This window comes from Lactuca virosa, chromosome 5, assembly GCF_052849685.1.
Source record: "Lactuca virosa cultivar CGN04683 chromosome 5, Lactuca_virosa_CGN04683_v6, whole genome shotgun sequence".
NCBI classification, from domain to species: Eukaryota; Viridiplantae; Streptophyta; class Magnoliopsida; order Asterales; family Asteraceae; genus Lactuca; species Lactuca virosa.
The window spans coordinates 449261682-449275368 of NC_136430.1; the positions used below are offsets into that span (position 1 = coordinate 449261682).

General features: G+C 38.3%; 1 non-coding gene across 1 annotated transcript; it reads left to right on the top strand.

The window, feature by feature from the left end:
* The first annotated feature begins 4473 nt into the window (after positions 1 to 4473).
* On the top strand, positions 4474 to 4580 carry LOC145117850 (small nucleolar RNA R71). Its single transcript, XR_013712844.1, has one exon. It is a non-coding gene; the product is annotated as a small nucleolar RNA R71 (small nucleolar RNA).
* The last annotated feature ends 9107 nt before the right edge of the window (positions 4581 to 13687 follow it).

Below are 13687 nucleotides of genomic sequence, written 5' to 3' on the forward strand. Positions count from 1 at the left end.
AAATCAAAATTGCACACCTTTAATGCCCAATAAGCCTTGTGCTCTATTTCAACCGGTAAATGGCAATTTTTTCCATAGACTAGCCTATATGGTGTGGTACCGATAGGTGTCTTAAAATCCGTTCGAAAGGCCCAAAGTGCATCATCTAATTTATCCGACCATTCCTTCCGATTTCCTCCAACTGATCTCTCTAAAATTCTTTTTAACGCCCTATTTGTTACTTCGGTTTGGCCACTTGTTTGTGGATGATATGATGTTGAGAACCTATGTTGCACCCCATATCTCTTTAATACTTTGGCCAATTGATCATTTGCAAAGTGAGTGCCCCGGTCACTAATGAGAGCTTTAGGAACTCCAAATCTTGAGAATAATTTCTTCAAAAATCGTACCACCACCCGAGCATCATTAGTGGGTAATGTTTGTGCCTCCGCCCATTTAGACACGTAATCAACCGCCACCAAGATATATTTATTCCCTTTAGACATGGGAAAGGGTCCCATGAAGTCAATCCCTCACACATCAAATATTTCACACACTTGGATGCTATGTTGGGTCATTTCATTTCGGGATGATATATTCCCCGCTCTTTGGCATGAGTCACACTCCTTGACATATTGAGCTGCATCCTTAAAAATTGTAGGCCAATAAAATCCAATATCAAAAATCTTCTTAGCTGTGTAATGCGCTCCATGATGTCCTCCGGCGGGTCCGCTATGGCAGTGTGCCAAAATTTCGTGACTTTCCTTCCCGAATACACATCTTCTTATCATTCTGTCCGCGCAGCTTCGGAAAAGGTATGGCTCGTCCCAAAAGTAGTATTTAATTTCCGAAAAGAATTTCTTCTTTTGTTGACGAGTCAAATCTTTTGGGATATATTTGGTTGCTAAATAATTGGATATATCCGCAAACCATGGCACTTATCCCGCCACTACCAAGATATACTCATCGGGAAAATCATCCCCAATTTTGTCTTCTTCTAACTCCTCCAAAAGTGGGTTCTCTAGTCTTGATAAGTGATCGGCAGCTACGTTTTCCATTCCCTTTTTATCGCGTATTTCGATATCAAACTCTTGTAGAAGTAGGACCCAACGTATCAATCTAGGCTTCGCATCTTGCTTGGCAAATAGATACTTCAACGCGGAGTGATCGGTAAAAACGATTGTCTTGGATAAAACTAAGTATGGCCGGAACTTGTCAAAAGCGTATACCACTGCTAACAGCTCCTTCTCGGTAGTAGTGTAGTTCTCTTGGGTAGGATTCAATGTCTTGCTTGCGTAGTAGATTGGTTGAAAATGTTTATCAACCCTTTGCCCTAAAACAGCACCCACAGCATAATCACTTGCATCACATATTAGCTCGAAAGGAAGATTCCAATTTGGTGCTATCATGATAGGAGTAGTGGTTAATTTTTCCTTTAGCAAATGAAATGCCTCATGACACTCCTTGGAAAAATCAAATGGGGCGTCCTTCAAGAGTAATTGAGTCAAGGGCCTAGCAATCTTTGAAAAATCTTTAATAAATCGGCGATAAAATCCCGCATGGCCTAGAAAGCTTCTTACCCCCTTGCCATTTGTTGGAGGTGGTAAATTGGCTATCGTATCAACCTTTGCTCTATCCTCCTCTATCCCCTTCTTAGAGACCTTGTGACCCAACATAATTTCTTCCTTCACGATAAAATGACACTTCTCCCAATTGAGAACAAGGTTGGTCTTCTCACATCTTGCTAGCATTAGATCCAAGTTGGACAAGCAATCTTCAAAAGAGGACCCGAAAACCGAGAAGTCATCCATAAAAACCTCCATAAACTTTTCGATCATATCATGAAAGATAGCCATCATGCACCTTTGGAAAGTAGCTGGTGCATTGCATAACCCAAAAGGAATGCGTCTATATGCAAATGTTCCACTCGAGCATGTAAAAGTGGTCTTCTCTTGGTCTTGTGGGTCGATTGGAATTTGAAAGTACCCCGAAAACCCATCGAGAAAACAATAATATAGATGACCGGAAAGCCTCTCGAGCATTTGGTCGATGAATGGCAATGGAAAGTGATCCTTGCATGTGGCTTCATTTAGTTTTCTATAGTCGATGCAAACACGCCACCCGGTTACCGTCCTTGTTGGAATTAATTCGTTATTTTCATTAGCCACTACCGTCATGCCTCCCTTCTTTGGAACCACTTGGACCGGACTCACCCATGGGCTATCGGAGATCGAATAAATGATTCCGGCATCTAATAGTTTCACAACCTCCTTTTTCACAACTTCTTGCATGTTCGGGTTGAGTCTTCTTTGGCGTTGTACTACAGCTTTTGATCCATCTTCTAAGTTGATTTTGTGGGAACAATAGGCCGGACTAATTCCCTTGATGTCGGTTATCTTCCATGTTATAGCACCTTGCCTCTTCTTTAGTACACCCACAAGGCTTTCTTTCTCATGTTTGGCCAAACCAACAGCTATAATTACAGGTTTTTGCTGGCCATCTTCAAGAAATGCGTACTCCAAGTGATCTGGTAGTGCCTTAAGCTCAGTTTTCGTGTTCTGAATGCTGAATACGTCGAGTCCAGTTAGTGGACTCGTCGAGTCCGGGCCAATATTCGCGACTGTTCGGGGTTCTTCGAATGGACTCGCCGAGTCGGTCGAGGCTACTCGACGAGTCGAGTTTTCTGCATTTCTAATCAGATCGTTATAATCAGCTTTCTCGAGCAGTCTCTCTATTTCCAGCAGGTCCCTTTCAGCATCAAATTCTTCTTCAAATGTGACGGTGGACTTGTTTGGCTCATCTTCATTCCAATCTTCCAATAATTCCTCCAACATGTCAATTGAAAATGCCGTGTCGTCACTACTCCTTGCATGCTTCATGGCTTGATCAACTCCAAATGTGACTGATTCGTCTCCTACCCGAAGGGTAAGTTTAGAATCTCGCATGTCGACGATAGCACTTGTCGTATTAAGAAAAGGTCTTCCGAGTATGATCGGGACTTGGGGATCCGCTTCCATGTCTAAAACTATAAAGTCCGCGGGGAATACGAACTTGTCCACTTTCACCAAGAGATCTTCACATATTCCCCTAGGGAATGTAACCGTCTTGTTTGCTAGATGAATTGCTATACGAATGGGCCTTGACTCTGGAAGATCTAACTTTTTGAAAAACGAGTAAGGCATGAGATTTACACTTGCCCCTGAATCAGCCAATGCGTAAATGGTAGCTAAGTTTCCAAATTGGCAGGGCAATGTTAAGCTTCCCGGATCACCTTTCTTCTTAGGAAGTTTGTTCAACATAGCAGCTGAACAGTTCTCATTCAGGACCACCTTCTTTACTTCTTCCATCTTTTTCCTATTGGTTAGCAGCTCTTTGAGGAATTTTGCATATTTTGGCATTTGTGCAACCGCTTCTATGAATGGCATATTGATCTGAAGAGCCTTTATGTGTTCCAGAAACTTTTGGTAGTCTACTTCATTTTTTTCTTGTCTGGCTCGAGCCGGAAAGGGAAGTGGAGGCTGATATGGCTTGACCGGAGGCTGGATTTTCTGTTCAGCTGGTGGACTCGTCGAGTCCATACCGTCGACTTGGCGAGTCGATTCGTGAATCTGTGTTTCTGCATGTTCTTCCTTATCCTCTTGCACCAGTTTAGGATCTTCATGCTGAATAGGAGTCAGAGGGGTTATAGTCTTCCCACTCCTAGTTGTGACAATGTTTATATGTGCGCCTTTCGGGTTACTTTCGGTATTGCTCGGAAGTCCACCCGGTCTTCTCTCATTCACTTGTTGTGCAAGTTGCCCCAGCTGCTTTTCTATGTTGAGAATAGATGCTTGCTGATTCCTAAGCAAAGCTTGTTGATCTTTCATCATAAGTTGGTGTTCTCTCAACAGATTTTGTTGATCTTTAAGTGTAGCATCGGTATCATTGTGTCGTTTCTCGGATGCGGTTACGAATCTTGTAAGCATGTCTTCAAAATCTGATTTCTTTTCATGTATCGGTTCCTCATTTTGGTAAAAGCCTCTATCTTTTTGCTTATACTTTTCTTCCCTTGTCTTTTTGTACTCATCATATGGTAGCCATTCTTTCCTTGGTTTTCGCCAATTATCATCAAACCTATCACCACTTGAATAACACACTTGTACCTTCCGGTTCCCATTCTCATCAAGATCACAATCTTTTGTAAGGTGAGGCCCTCTACAGTTTTCACATCCTACCCTAATGGCATGGATGGATTGGTCCATCTTAGTCATTCTTCGGTCCATGCTTTCCAACTTTGCCATCATTGCTGCCATGTCATCGGTAATGGAACTCACCGCCCCTCGAGTCAAGTCATTCCTTGGGTTATGGTATTCTCTAGAGTGCTTAGAGAATTCTTCAATTAGTTCTTTGATCACCGGGGGTGTCTTCTTTGTGAGGGATCCTTGCGAGTCAAGGAGCTGCCTAGTTGTTACATTGACTCCATCATAGAAAATGGAGACTTCTTGTTGGCTATTAAGATCATGATGTGGGCAATTCCTTAGTAGACTTTTGTATCTCTCCCATGCCTCATAAAGGGACTCTCCAGCTTGTTGTTCAAAGTTGGCAATAACTTTCTTCAACTTGGCTATTTTCGAAGGTGGGCAAAACTGGTCAATAAAATCTTCTTTCATCTTAGCCCATGTAGTGATGGATCCAGGAGGGAGTGACTTGATCCAATCCTTTGCATCACCTTTGAATTGTGATTATGTCTTGGATTGGTTCTATCTGTGAAGGGCATCAAGATAAGTCAATATAGTATTATTGATTTGGAACTCATGCATGGAGTAACTTGTTATTCGGAGAAAATGTTAGGTCACTTGCCGCTTGGGTTGAATTATCTCAGAGTAAAAGATTTGACCTTGTTGCGTAGCTCTCGTCTGAGTCTAACCGTTGTAGGGATGATTCTTTTACTCGAAGGATTATGTGAGCCTTTTGTCAAGAGTGAGTGTTCTGCAGCAATAGTTGGTCTGTGATTATGTTTTCTAGTGGAAACCTCGTGTATTAGAAGTCGGGTAGTCAATTGGGAGATAGGTAGAATGGTTTTAGCAATGGTTCAATTTGGGCGGTCTGTCAGGGAGTCAGACCATCTCGAGACTTCATATTTCAGGTTGAGTAGTCGTGGTTAATTCACGAGGGATTATTGTCGGGTGATGAAATGATTTGTTCATCTTCGGGTTAGAGAGCCCTATGAGGGTGGGTTTCGGGTGCCTTGGGAAGGCTTTGGTATGCTCGGGTTGTGGCCGTGTTGCTCAGGTTGTTTGGTGTGTTGGGGATGGTAAGGAATGATTTCGAGGAAGAAATCTAATTGAAGTGGAGGAGAGTTGTAACGCCTTGTTTCGAATCGTTTCCCATTTCGGGGTGGTAATCAAGGATTGGATATTAGTAGACTTGGGAAACTTGAAGAATTGATATTTGGACTCATTTGGGGATGGATGTTGTAACTTGGATGATTCGGGTTTTTGGTTTGTGCTTTCGAGCCAAATGGTATTTTGGTATTATGTCAGCTCAGTCTTCTTTGGAAAATAGATGTTGTTCGGGATACGGTAAGTCAGGTACGATTTCATTGAAGTGTAGAGATTCTCGTTACCTTTTTATGGATATAAGGATCGTCGAAATCAAATTTATAACGAAGAAGTTATTGCCTTCGGAGTGCTTAAGGGTTTAAGGGGAAACCCTAGTATGTGGGGCGTACCTAGGGAGTACGCGCAGACTACTGTTGTAAAGGCATTACATTGGGCGTAATGTGGTGTACGCTTAGCGTACTGCGAGGGTTAGATCGGGCGTGCGAGACCTCGTACGCACACGAGGAGTACGTGAGACCTACGAGGGGTAAAGTGAAAACCCAAATTTGAATGTTGTACCCTATATAAGCACATTAAGTCTTTTTTGTTGGCCTCTTTACTAGCCTCCAAGTCCCCAAAACCATATAAATCGTCCCTTAGCCTCCATGGTGGTGTTTTTGAGCTCATTATGTACATTTTGGGGTTTTTGGGTCAGTTCCAAGAAGATGGAGTTTGGTGCAAGGTTGTGAATCAAGGAAGAGCTTGTGGAACTTGATTATGTGCTTTATTTCTAGCTTGTTTGAGGTAAAAATATTTGATCTTGTTCATTGTTGCCTTAGATCTATGTTGTATGATTTTTGGTCCCTTTTTGGCCCCAAGAATGAGATATAGTGGTTTGGTACCACTCCAGGAGCTATGAGTTGTCACTCTTGGTGTTTCTGAGATTCTAGATGCTTAAAGTCGCCTGCTTTATGGTTTGGAATCCCCCATGCATGAGATGGTGTCCGTTTGGTGAAAGTGTAATGCTTTATCTTGAAGATTGGTTCTTTTGGGGCATGCAAAGTCACCAAGTCAGTGACTTTATGGTTCTAGACACTTGTGTGGACTCAGATATGTCGTTTGGACTTCTAGACTTAAGCATTAAGAGCTTAATGTCGATTTTGGCTTCATGGATGAGTACGTTGGGTGTACAATTTTGTACGCACAACGCCAAATAGTGAGTACGCTTAGCGTACAGATGAGTACGCCCCGCGTACTCAGTTAGGTGGATTTTTGCATTTGGGTTTCATGGTTGGGCTTCCTTTTGGGCTTGGGAGTTTGAGTTCTTAATGGGCCATCTGAGTACAAGTCTTTTGGACTAGGAAAATTGGTCGGGCTTTAGGGTAACGCCCTTTTAAGGGGTTTGGGCCCAATTTGGAAAATTGAACCATATTTGGGCCTTGGTTGATTATTTGGCTTTTGGGCCTTTCAGATTGTGAGTTTGGGCCTTAGTCTTGGACCATGCTAAGTAAGGGGTAAAATGGTCTTTTTACCCCGAGTATGGATTTATGGTTATGGATTGGAACCCAATTGTTAATTGGATGTTGTTTTGATATTGACAGTTCGGGGAATCTGTCAGCCAGTATCCAGGGATCGTCTGTGTGATTCGGCAGTGCGAGGTGAGCCTCCTCACTGTATTTAGCCTATCGAAGGCACCAATGTCGGCCCATGGTTTATTATGTTAGGATGCTAGTTGTGTGTGTGACTCTTGCATTTGTATGTATTGGTATGTATGCCGAGCATGGCTCGATGTCGGGCAAGGCCCAATGAATATATCGTATGTTGTTATCTTGGTGATTATCGCTGTTGGATTAGGTGTCTAAGCCCATAACTATAATTGGTATGTACTTGGCCCGAGAGTAGCATGGTCCATTTGGGTTGCATATCACCATGACAATTTGATAGGATGGACTTTTGAGAAGAGGTTATTTATGATTTATTAATATATTATAAGTTCTAATATATTAATATGAAATCATATGATTTAGTTAGTATTGATTTAGAATTAATTTCGAATTAATTTAGTGATCAAAAGAGACTAATTAAATTAATGGGGACTAATTGTGTAAATTAGTTATATATATACATATATATATATATATATATATATATATATATATATATATATATATATATATATGTTTTGGGCTTATGATACATGATGGACTAAGTTTATGGAAGAATCGATAAAGAGTTAGCCCACTTCAATGATGGATCATGGATAATAAGCCCAAGAGTATGGATTAGGGTTTACCCATGACTCTTGGATTCCTAACATATATATAGAGCACCCCATAGCTAAAATTGCCAACCTAATGTTCTAAGAGTTCATGGAGACGATTTCTAGTGCAAGAATACTCTCTCAAAAGTCATCCTTTGTCCAAGGTGTGTTGTGAACCATTTGAGGTGCAAAATTTGGGGCACTAAGGTTCTTAAAGGCCAAAACTACAAGCTACAACAAAGAGGTAATTTTGTAACTCATTTATATGTCGTTTATATCAATTGTATGCTAGTTGTAGGCTTAATGCTTTGGAAACAATATTGCATGTATAATTAGAGAAAACATAGATCCAAAGCATTTAGGGTTGTATGTGCACCATAGGACGTTGTAGTATACATAACCCAACAGTGGTATCAGAGACATGGGTTCTTTTATATTATATTTGACGCTTGCTTAAGTTTCAAAGCTGGAAAAATCGATTTTCTGCATTCTGTCTGATGAACTCGCCGATCCATGATTTGACTCGACGAGTCCACTCAGTAAAGCATGAACTCGGCGAGTCCAGTTCATGAACTTGTCGAGTAGGTGCTTCAGGGTGCAGATTTTCGAGTTTTGGTCAGGAAATGGATAGGATCATTACCACAAACTGTTTTTTGAATCATAAAATCTGTTTTTTTTTTATATGGTAATGATCATGCTCATCCAATTAAAAGATAATTGTCATAGTTTCAAGATTTGTATTATTTTATATGATAGGATAATTTCTTGCAAATAGGTGATGTGAATTATCTTGACTTATGAGTTTAGTTAGATCATGAATAAATTATTTGATAATTTTTTGTTAGTTAAAATATGATCTAATTGCCTTAATGAAATCCATAACTTGTCCTCAAGTTATGGAAAATGAAAAGGTTTTCTTTTAAAAGGTCATTAAAACTCATAGGTTATGGAAAATGAAAGGTCTCATTTTTAAGAGTCATTTTAAATGGTTTTAAAGTCTTTCATAACTTGTCATCAAGTTATGGAATATGAAAAGTTTTTCATAAAAACCACATTAAACTCATAAGTTATGGAAACCAAAAGTTTTGACAAGTATCAAAACTTGCCCTCAAGTTTCAGAATTTGTAAACTCTCACTTTTGAATACTTTAGTTCCAAACCCTAGAGTTTTAAAAGTTAAAATTCAACCATTATACTATTATAATATTAAAAGTTAATATATATATATATATATATATGTATAAGAATAAGTCAGTCTTACCGTTAGTAGGCCTCATTCACGAAGTCGGTCTATAAAGGGGGGGGGGGTATATGGTTACTGTCTATAAAATGGTGGTTTAATGGGTGTCCACTCTCACCCACCGCTTCCTTGACTGGTGGAGGGTCGTTAGCCGAATGGGTAGGATAGGACACTAGTTCTCATTATAAGTATAATGATAATTATAAAGTAACTAAACTTTTATTAAATTCCCAATCTTAGTTACTTAGGAAAAATGTGAATTTGGTGCTAACCCATGAAATTGCACTTTGCACCTTGTTAAGTCGTTAGTGGAGCGTGAGTGGTTAACCGACACACTAATCTGGGACTGACAGTGCGTGGCAAAGGGTAGCATGATGTTAATCATAGATCAATGGAGCGTGTGTGGTTAACCGACACATTGATTAGGTGATATGTAACATTGGGTGTACCAAGCTAATTTTCATGGTTATTCACACCTTGTTTGTGATCCTCGGTATCCCAGTCACAAACTTGAAGGGCACAATCGAGATTTAAATATGCCATTGAAAAGTTCAATGAATCTCAAAGGATCTAGGAATTTAAATTCACTTAAAACTTAATACATTTAAAAAAAAAATTCGTGGTGGAATTGGTAAATCGTCATTTACCTACCTTCAAATATTTTGCAATTGGATTACGGCATCCCTCTTCCGAATTGTAAAATATTGTGTTGGGTCCTAGCCTTAATATTTCATGTTGGGTGTTATATTAAGGACTTAAATCAACTAACTTGAATTTCTCCCTTATAGATGTCTAGTTCTGACAACTATGGTCTTCCTCATCCTTTTGGAAAAGGATTTCTTCATAAAGATGATATTCCACAAGACGATCAAGGTGAAAGATTAATCCCTTCTTCGTGCTGTAGTGGAACTTCACATCCTCCACCTCCTCCAATAATTCTCCCTAACCCACAAGTTCAAGGTCACTTAAAGCCCTATTAGCTGGAAGGAAAGTCTGTATGTACTCACGTCTTGGAGATGAAGTTACATATTGTCAGGCTGTGAGAGTTGGGTGTCGAAGTCTCGAGGAAGTTGGTTGTTGACTGGGTTCTTCAGTCACTTCCTGAGTCGTATAGTGAGTTCATTAAGGACTACTATATGACAGATCACGACATGACCCTTATTGATCTTGCCTATTTGCTTGTTGCTGCTGAATCAACAATGATTTGGTGCACTGGTAAATCAAATTTGATTGGAAGATCTACTCCCCAAACTTCCATGGACATTGATAATGGTAACATTGGAAGTCCAGAAAAGGTTTCTCTTCCCAATGGAAAGGGATCAGCCATAGTCAAGTCGATTGGCCAAATGGTAAAAAGAAATGCTAAGTCTGAGATAGTCATGTGTACCATTCCCAAAAATTCCATATGTTTCTATTGCCAAGAGAAGGGGCATTGGTTCCGAAGCTGCCATATTTACCTGAAAGATCATAAGGATGGCAAAGTCCAAAAGTTTGACTCTACTTCAGGTAAAATCCAATATCTAACTCTATTAAGTTCCTAATAAGAGATTCTTAATACATTATGTAATGTAATTACATTTTGATGTTTTGTAGAATCGAAGAAATGAAAGGAAACTTAAAGGAAGAGTAAGTTGATTCTGATCGTGAAGAGATGGATTTCAATCGCATGGTTCGATGATCAGAATTTTGAGCTGCTGCTTAAGAGTTATGATAGATTCCTTAGGAATAGATAACAACATATTTTCATATGTATTTGCATTGTATGGATAAGTTTTCCGCAATTTTTATAAATAAATAATTTTTTTGAAATTTATCTTATTTTAAGTTTCCTTACAATGGCATTTGTGAAAATTGTTGTTTATATGTTTCCATTGATAGCAATATTGGAAAATGGATTTGATTCTTTCGTTTGTGGTAGTGTCAAGATTTACCAAATAATGAAAGATTCTCATCACCCAAGTTTTAGTTGGATAGAAACTTGGAATCATGCAACTTGTATTGTGTGATGAATGAGAACTTCATCTTTGGGAAATTAAGACTAATTCCTTATTCACATGTATATGTGAGTCAAGTGAAGGACTAGGGGATCGGGTACACTTGGTTGTGCGCTTGTCAGGTCCAACACAAAGAACGATAAGACTATTCGTTATGATTTACTAAAGTTTAGTAAATATGGTTATGCGTACAAGATTAAGTGTAATTCTGAACCATTGGAAAAGTTTCAATGTATGGCAGAACGAATAAGAATAATCAAATTAGGCAGAAAGATAAAGTTTCTCCAATCTGAAAAGAATGGAGAGTACTTGAGTATCGTGTTTTATGATTATCTTAGTGATTATGAGACCATATCACAATTGATTCTCTAAGGACATCTTAGTGTATTTGTATGGATAAGAAGAGGAATCGTGAATTGTTGAAATGGTTAAATCAAGAAGATAAATCATAATTCGTTCCAAAATCGACTCTTGGAGTCACACTCCAAGATCGAGCCTCGAGTGACATAATCTTAAGAAAGTTTTATAACACTTATCAAATGTAGAGTAAAATGTTTTCTACTCTTGAAATTGGTGAGTTGTGATGTTTTGGATAAAACAAAGACCAACTAAGGTCGATTGTGTGAAGTGTTTGTCTTGATAAGAAACCGCACTAACTCTTGAATATTTGTTTGTCAAGGAATGTTTCTTGACAAGAGAATCTTATATGTCAAGAGGACAGTGGGAGTCTTAATGATCTTGAATAGTTTCAAGAACTAATCAAGAGTAAACCTATTGTTAATCACTAGCACACGATTTGAGGTTGGTAACCTATCGTGTTGACATATGCTTGTTTCTGTGACCAATCCAGTTAAAGTTGACTATGCATGTGAGTTCTCTGAGTTCTCAATTGTTTTCATAATAACCTAGAAGCAATGGTAGGCCCTTGTGCTGCCAGGTGGCAAGAAATTAAGATTGAACAGTTTCAGTCCATATGAGTTTGGATTTGTCACTAACCTTGTCTTGTGATTATGGTTATGACAAATTCACATGGATAGGAACACATGCACCATAAAATCTAAGTGTCATAAGGTTTCTCTCCAATTCATGAAAATGATTGTGAGGAAACGCTTTCACTAAGTAGATTTTAAGGAAATAGCAATTGTGTTATTTGTATTCTCAAATTCGATTATGATTACGGCATTGATGTGTGTAAACTCAACTAGTTTTGAACCTACTTTTAATTATAAATTAACACGCAAAAGGCAGTGGACCTGTCAATTGTGGTATGGCTAAATAAGTAGGGTATCGAACTCAGGGAACGGAAAATTAAAACTAATAGCTAATATTATCTAAAAGACAAGTAATGTAAATAGGGTTTTCTCTAGTTTTACAAGACTAGAAACTTAAACTAAAGCTTAACTAATCAACTAATAGCTGAAAACACGTAAAGACAACTAAATTCAATGATCAAAAGGGTTTCTGTTTAGGTTCAACTCCTTTACTCCTATGGTTAATTTTTATGTTAATGTAATGGATTAATTGTTATTGGTTACCGATTATGGTGATTAGATTCACATTCGTTATTACCAATCCTTAGGAAATAGATTAATTTAAGCAATGATCAAGTGATTAAACTAATAAACCTCTTAGTTCAATTATTCGGATTAGATAAGACTTGTAATTAGCTAATTGAATTGGTGATTCAACTAACCTCTTGTTAATGGTGTATCAATCAAGCTCACACATTAATTTACCCATTCTCTAGTTAATTCTAGTTTCATATTCATTATTCCTAGGCATATAGCAATGTGTTCACATAAATTTATATGAGATAAGCAATCAAGAGATGTTCATGCAACTTAATTACTTAGCAATTAACAGAAAATAGTTATGGTTAATGCATAAGGGTCTTTAACAAGCTTAATTTAACAAAATCACCAATTAACAATTAATCAAAAGAATGTATCAAACCATAGGAGCAAATTCGTCTTTCCTAAACAGAAACTAACTAATTTAGTTCATGATTTCAGTGTATGAAAACCTAAAAACGAATCTAAATAAACCAAACATCATTCTATTCAAAGGTAAAGTAGAAAATTTACTAGATTGCCTTATTCTTTTGAGATTAGGGTTCTTCACACGTTCTTCTGATCTCCAGCAAGTTCCTTAGTATCCAAGTAAGTTCTCCAAAAGCCAGAGAGGACCTCCATTCGGATTTGTGGCTTCTATTTATAGATATCTCGAAACAGGGGCTACTCGTCGAGTCCCTTTGTTGAATCCGTATGCGGCAAGGACTTCTCGTATTTCTTCGCGAACCTTCGTATGGACTCGTCGAGTAGTCGTCCCTACTCGCCGACTAGCTTCAGAATTCAACATTTTCCTTCTTTCTTCCATTCCCGAGCTTTCGATCGTGACTCCTGCTTCCTTTCGCTTCCGAGCTTCCCTTCTGGACTGAAAATACAATTTGAACATTATTAAGTACCTTTTGTCCATAAAACGTAAATAATTAGCTAATAAATAAATCTATACTAAAAATATAGCTAAGTATGCAAATATCAGGCATCCCTCTTCATAGTTCAAATTGTGAGAAATGGCAAAAGGTCTAAACATTTGAGACTTATTGTTGTAAGTTCTAAAATTGTTTAGACACACATGTGAGCTATCTAAGGAAAGGTGTATGAATTTGAGAAGCCTAAATAAAGTCTTATCGAAGCATCTCATATCAGAAATCTGAACTTTGGTAAGAAAGTCAATAAATATTGATTTCTAGAAGTCCAACTGATTTCTGGGTACATGTCAAAGCTAGTGGGAGCATAAGTGTTATGCTAGTAAGATAATAATTATTATGCTAATGGGAGCATAATTATTATGGTAAGTGTTGCGAGTTAGCAATGTTAATTATAGAAAACAAAAGTTTCAATTTGCAAAGATGT